Below are 7980 nucleotides of genomic sequence, written 5' to 3' on the forward strand. Positions count from 1 at the left end.
GGGTTAAGGTATTTTACTCAGTAAAGGCTCAGGTCTAAATATACGAGCCTATGCTGACTCTGACTGGGCTAAATGTCTTGAGACTAGAAGTTCGGTCACTGGTTATTGCATTTTCTTAGGACAGTCATTGGTTTCTTGGAAAAGTAAGAAGCAAGAGGCTGTATCCAGTTCCTCGGCTGAAGCTGAATACAGGTCTATGCGCACTGCCACAGGTGAAGTTGTGTGGCTGACCGATCTCTTGAAGGAACTCCATGTTCAAGTTAAACCCTACCCCCCCCCCCAATTGAGTTGTTTTGTGACAACAATGCTGCTATCTCTATAACAGAAAATCCTGTCTTTCATGATAGGACGAAGCAATTTGAGATAGATTTAATTTATCTTCGTGGAAAAATCTCTGATGGGTTTATTAAGACTATGCACATCGACTCCAACGAACAACTAGCAGACGTGTTCACTAAAGGTTAGTTGACAACTCAACATGATTTTTTAACTAATAAATTGTCTACGCATGATATGTTCGGATTAATAAATTGAGAGGGGGGGGGGGGGAGGTTAAAATATTAGTACTTATTTCAATTTATAATCCTCTATTAACTATTGGATTTTTTTCTTATTTTACATATGGGCTGGTTTCCATCTTGTACTTTTGGGCCTATATATCTATGTTGTATCATTGTCAGTGTTAATATCAAGCTGCATCCATTTGTTCGGAAAAGAGCGTCTTCCTATAATTAGATCCCAAAATCACCGGCTAAAGTCTTGGAATTATGTGCTATTGATTCTTTCACCACTACCATATAAATGGAGGGTTCTCTTCATCGTGAAAAATAGGAGAGCAACAATTACTTCATCAATATATTTTCTACTATCTTGTTATAGGGTTTGATATCCACTTGTTCTTAATCCATTGCAATCATGTGTAATAAGCATTCAATTTGGAATAAACAAGTTACTATTCATGTTTTATAACACCTTTGTCTAGTCTAGAGAAGTTGGGGACGAGGGCTAGCTAAACTAGCTCGATTACGTGTTGGTTCTCAAAAGGTGGTCATACTTAATCCTTTGGAAACTAGAGAAACAATGGTATCGAAAAGGGCGAAGGTTAGAAGGGACCAGGGGTGGCCCCGGTCACTGTCGTTTTCTCCATTAATAGGGTAATTTTCGTGAATTTTCCCGAAAATTTTTATAGGTATTAAACGTGGTCACTGCCAATTTATTTTTCCAAAAAACTTCCGGTCACCACCATTTTTTTTTAAAATATAATACCCTATCGTTTGATATTTTTTATAAAACCTCACGGTTTTTATAAACAAAAGTTATAAAAATTATAAAAAACTTAATTTTTAATAACACTCAAATTTGGAGGAGCTTGTTGTAAATTTTTACATAACATAACTTATAAAAAACCAAATGGGAATTCTTTCAAACAATCGCTCTACCTGCTGCTTCCCTTCTACCCTGCCTTCTGAGTTCTGAGTTCGCCACCGCCCACCGCCGGTCATCCACCGCCGCCGCTCATCCCCGCTCATCCAACACCGCAAGGTAATAGTCTATTTCCTCTACCTATGTGTTGTTAAATCAAGGATTATAAAATTAGGGTTTGTAACTGTGAATTGGGGATTTAAGAAAATTAATCAATTAAGCTTGTAATTGGTATTGTATGGTGAAATTTTACTCTAACTTACCCTATTGACTCTTCTTAATTAGGTAAATCATGAAAAAACAATATACAAAAATTTTCTTTTTAATAAAAAAGGAGGATGAACAAACGAGTAAATCTTCTTCTAAGGTACTCACCCTCATCTTGGCTCTCATATTATTATCATCATATTATGGATATTTCATGTCTTGTTTTTTTTAATTGTAAGAAAAATCGTTTTGAATGACTGAAAAAAAAATTAGATATATAGATATCATATTGTTTGATCCAACCCGACCCGAACCACCAACACGAACCGAACCACCGATGCGAAAATTTTTGGGCCCGTGACTTCGGTCACCGAACCACCAACACGAACCGAACCACCGATACAAACCGAATCGCCGATGCGAAAATTTTTGGGCCCGTGACTTGGTCACCGCCATGGTGAAGTTCACCGGGTATCGACGAGAGAGGGTTGCCACGCATATATCAAGTAGAGGGAAATGTTGAGTGAGGCGTTGCCGATTAAAAGGCTTCTATCTTAGTGGTGTCATGGTTTACATCGCTATGAGTAAGATTTCGAGTTTTATTGTGAACTTTCGTGTAAATTCAAAAGTAACACTAGAATGGTATGTGTGGTTCTAAAGTAAAATGAAAAATGGTGTCGTTTTATTAAGCAATTCAGAGGACTTGTTTAATGACCGGTGTGAGAAGTTTGAACGGATTAACCGTCAGTTGACTTTGTCAAACCTAATTGGATAATCTCATTGTCTAATTTCACTTACACAGTTACACTTAGGGGGTGTTTGTTTTTTCTTCAAACATCTTCAAGGGAGCTAATGTCTGCACGCGCGCAGACATTACCCTTGAAGACTGTTTGTTTTTTTTCTTAAAACTGATCTTAAGTTATCTTCTTTCATCTTAAAAGAAAAGCAAAGAAATCTTGCTTAAAACATCTTCGCAAAAAAATCATACTCTTATCCCTTTGAAGCCACCCTCTCATCCACTCCTCCCACCACCGTCCGCCACCACCACCCACCGTACGCCACCACCACCATCCCCCACTGCCACCGTCCACCACCATCCACCGCCACTACCCACCGTCCGCCGCCACTACCAGCATCCACCACCACTACCCATCGTCCGCCACCACCACCACCATCCATCACAGCCACCACCAATCACCACCGTCCACCACCCACCACAACCGTTCATCACCACCACCACCCACTGTCGGACGCCATCACCGTCAACTACCACCGTCCACCACCCACCAAAACCGTCCATTACCACCACCCACTGTCCACCACCATCCATCGCCACTACCCACCGTCCGCCGCCACAATTTTATTATTATATTTTCTATGTAACTTGAATAAATGACTTCTATCTTGTGAGATAAGTTTGACAGTTATGCAGACAGTATCAGCTTATAAAAACAAACAGTCTTATATTTTCAGCTTGCAGATCTTCAGACCACATCTTCAGTTGCAGACATGAAAACAGATGAAATCAGCTTGCAGACAGTTTATGTCTGCAAAAACAAACAGCACCTTAATTGAAACAAATATCTTTTAGTTTAACTTTCTTCTTATTATATTATAATAATAGTATTTAACGCGCGGGTAGTAAAAGAAAAACTAATTCGAACTGTTCAAGGGAAACGAAAAAGTTATACAACGAAAAAGTTATACATGTAAAGAAAGAGGAATCATCCAACAATGGTCTTAGAAAAACCAAGTCAAAACTATTCAAGAGAAACAAAAACGGAATGCATGTAAAAAAACTAAAACTAAAACAATGTCCGCACAACACGAAAACTAAAACTAAAACAATGTTCCACACAATGCGTGCCTATAATGTATATTGGACACAACCTCTAGTGAGGACACTGCTTGTTGGTTACAAAGTATACACACGATAGTCTAGGATGCTTTTGACTTTCAAGAGTCCTGCAAACATCAAACCCCTAATTTCAAGCTACCCACACACAAAAATGTGTATCAGCTGTCCAGCTTATAGATCCAAAACCAGCATTTGAAAGTCTCTTTCAAATATATCTTTTCTATATATAATCCAAATTTTGCGTGGTTTCCCAGTCACTTAAGTATTCTGCACATACACAATGTAAATGCACTTGAAAATAAAGAGTCAACAGCACAACAAAGAGTACAGGCAAACGAAAATGTTAATCAAACTCGTGGCTCAAAGATCTCCACTATGGGTGGAGCATAGGTTGCTACGCCAAATATCGAAGCATCATCATAGCCTAGACGAAAAGCCACGCAGTCGAAAATCATGCCCGTGAATAACCAAGCAAGTGTAACATTATTGCCATTGCCAATAGAGCACGGGTCAGTTCCAGCATGGCTGCAACCAAAGTTTCCACGCCAAGTGGCGAACCGTCATCGCGGGCTAAAACCCTCAACAAAAGAAATAAAACGATATCCCACCAGTCATTACCCACCGACTCCAAGGGTTCTAAAACCGAACCCCCGACAATTGTCCCAATCACCTTTACCTTGGGTTTCCAAAACTGAACCCCGCAACACACAAATCGGATCCGCATTCCACATACACTAAAACCACCTCGCTGGAGAACTATAAAGTAGAGCCCAACGACAGTCAAAACCACCGGTATACGACATACCTCCACACGGCCGCCGCCTAAGGTGCCAACACGAAAGCTGGCAACGACCGTCATCGGAAGAGAAAGGGTACTTAAGAGCTACAGAAGCATTGAAACATCACCGTCTTACCTCCGCCACCGCCACCGCCTAGGTTTCCAAAATGGAAACCGGAAACGGCAACCACCGCTACCAAAGACAGCCGCCGCTTATGGTTTCAAAATAGAACCCGACGACAGTCAAACATCAGCATAGTACCTCCGCCTTGGGTTCCAAAACGGAATCCAGCAACGGTGATAACCGAAAGAGAAAGAGAAAGCAAACTTAATGCGCACAGACGTAACGAAACGTCACCGTCTTACTACGGTCACGTACGATTCCAAAATTGAGGCCGGAAGAAGATAACAAAGTTCATGAATTCATGAAAACAGAGAGCAGAGAAGATGAATTAAATTCATTTAGAGAGAGAGAGAGAAAACCTTCTGATGTTGAAACGTTGCAGCCCCTGGTAACTTTATTGTGAAGGTAAGTTTAGGGAGAGCTAGCCACGTATATGATGACTATTCATTTCACTTAAAACGTGGCAATGATTATAACAATTATAGCATGTAGTACAATTATTAATGCGAAAGTCACAACATATAATACACCGTGTACAACTTATATTGCACGATTTTGTTAAGAAAAGTTGTTATTTAATATATATAATAATAATAATAATAATAATATTTTATAATCATTTTTTGTCACATATCTTCTACATGTCACTTAAATAGGAAACGTAGATGCATGCATATAGAACGACTACATGTTAACAAAGGGTCCTGCAAGGGACACCCATCACACTCATGAATACGATGCGTATAGGTCTATACATGGCGTATTAGGTTACGATTTGACGTCCTAGCCTGGCTCTGTCATAGGGTTGTCGGATTGTACCCTCATACGCCGCGTATAGACCTATACGCGGCGTATCGGTTTTTGTATATTATTGGAGCCCGGCTCCCTCCACTCCCTCTCCACCATTTCTTTTTTCCTTTTTTTTCCTAACCCTCACCCTCACTCTCACCCTCTTCATTCAACCAGCACCAACAACCATATATGTTTCCGGAGTCGGACGAGGAGATGCCGGATGACGCTACGGCCAGTCGGAGTTAAACCAGGTTTCGTTTTATTTTTATTTAGTACATGTTAAAACATAGTTGTAGATGTTAAGACAGAGATTTGGTGAATGGTTTACTTTTAAAATTTGTCTAGGCACCCACTGGTTTTATGGTAACCTTAGTTCGCCGGGCCTCCCAAACTTAAAATAGATTTCCCGTACTGTTACCGTTATTGTTAAAATTTTTAGTATATTATTACTATTAAAATGTTAATAATATTATTAAGATATTGTTGTTATGAAAATATTATTATTAATAAAATAAAAATAATATTATTGTATTTATTAGAATAATATTATTATTATTAAAATAATAATTTTAAAATACTATTTAAATATTAATTATTATATTATTATTATTAAAATATTATGAAAATAATAATATTAAAATCATATTATAATATTAATTATTATATTTTTATTATTTTTATTTTAAACATATAATTGTTAGTATTAAAGCATTAATTTTTATATTATTATTAGTACTAAAATATTATTTATTATTAGGTACCTGATGTACGCCAGAGATTTAGATGCTAGGGTTAGGCGGCGTCGCAAGACATTCGGAGATACGTTCATATATTGTATTGTATAATATAATATAATATAATTATTTTATTATTATATTATATTATGTTATATTGTATTATATCAAACGGGTGCGGGTTATGTTAGTGAGTTTGTCTAGAAAAGCCCACCAGTGTTGTCTTATTATGGTTTTTTTCCTTTTTTTATTTATTTTCTTTTATTATTATTAATGTTATTTATGATTATTATTAATATTAATATTATTTACTTATCAATATCATATTATTATTCGAAATTCGATAATGGGCGTTCAGTAGCAGGACTTATTTGGGAAAATTAACAGTGCGAGACGAACTTTTAAATTATTGGCTGGTTTCGTTATAGGCATCTTTAATTAGTTACAGTGGCTTACTTGGTAAAACTGGCATTTCCAAACGAACTTTCAATTTCTTGGCTGCTTTCGTTTCGACATCTCAAATCTGGCTCTTCGATTTCTTCGAACTCCAACGGTCTTGACTGTCGGTCACCATCGACAACCGTAGTTGTGTTCACTCAAACACATATCAGTCGTCACTAAGCTTAAGCTTAGGCTTGTTATTAGTTTTATTTTTAGTTGGGGATATTATAATTTGATCATGTTGCGTATATTAAAGAATTATCGGGTTATATATATATACGTATATATATGGTAGATGTGCGGTATAAGAGTTCATTGCGCCGACATAACCAGCAGCAGAGAGATACTAGTTTGATGAGTTTGAATCTCTCGGATCGCGGTATCCGCTAACAGCAGCGAGAACGGGAGCCCCTACTTTGGAGAGATAGGTGGAAATTCGGTCATTGCTCCAACATAACGAGCACCAGATTGAGATATTAGTTCGGACTTAGCTGAACCGGTTGACACGTATGCAGACGTGGATTTAGGGTTCGGTGTTGACGCGGATATTAGCACGTTTGTTTACAGCATTGGTTGACACGTTTGCATAATACACAATGAAAGCACAAACTCAAACAACAATCCATACAATAGCAATTGTCTTCGTTATTTTTCTCTTCTTCTTGTTTGACAGGTCGTTGAAGAGAATTGCTATTGTATGGATTGTTGTTTGAGTTTGTGCTTTCATTGTGTATTATGCAAACGTGTTAATATCAGCGTCAACACAGAGCCTAAATCCACGTCAGCATATGCGTCAACCGGTTCAGGTAAGTCCGGGCTAATATCTCAGTCTGTGCTCGTTAAGCTGGAGCAATGACCAAATTTCCCCTTATCTGTCCAAAGTATGGGCTCACGTTCTCGCTGCCGTTAACGGATACCGCGGATCCGAGAGATTCAAACTCATCAAACTAGTGTCTCGATCTGCTGCTGGTTATGTAGGCGCAATGAATTCTTATACCGCACATCTACTATATATGTATACGTATATATATACGCCAATAATTCTTTAATATACGCAACATGACCAACTTAGAATACCCACAACTAAAAATATAACTAATAACAAGCCTAAGCTTAAGCTTAGTGACGACTGTATGTGTTTGAGTGAACACAACTACGGTTGCCAGTGGTGGCCGAAGGTCAAAACCGTTGGAGTTTGAAGATATCGAAGAGGCAGATTTGAGATGCCGATACCGAGAGCATCCAAGAAAGGGTTCGTTTGGCACTGTCAGTTTTTCCCAAGGTAATCAGCGTAACTGATTCAAGCTGTCCATAACGATAGCAGCCAATAAATTGAAGGGTCGTTTTGCAGTATCAATTTTCCCATATAAGCCCTGCCACCAAACACGCTTTGCCGAATTGTGAATAATAATATATTATTCATAATAAAATAATATTAATAATAATTATTATAAATAACAATAAATAACAAAAAAAAGGAAAAAAAACAAAAAACATAATAAGACAAGCTGGTGGGTTTTTCTAGAAAAGCTCCCTAATACGCCGCGTTTAAACCTATACGCGGCGTATTAGTTTGATTACAACCTGCCCTGCAAACGCTGGGCTAGGTTGTCATCTCGTACCT

The sequence above is a fragment of the Bidens hawaiensis genome, unplaced genomic scaffold, assembly GCF_021521415.1.
Source record: "Bidens hawaiensis isolate Kalapana, Puna unplaced genomic scaffold, B.hawaiensis_p1.1 tig00047447_1, whole genome shotgun sequence".
Lineage (NCBI taxonomy): Eukaryota > Viridiplantae > Streptophyta > Magnoliopsida > Asterales > Asteraceae > Bidens > Bidens hawaiensis.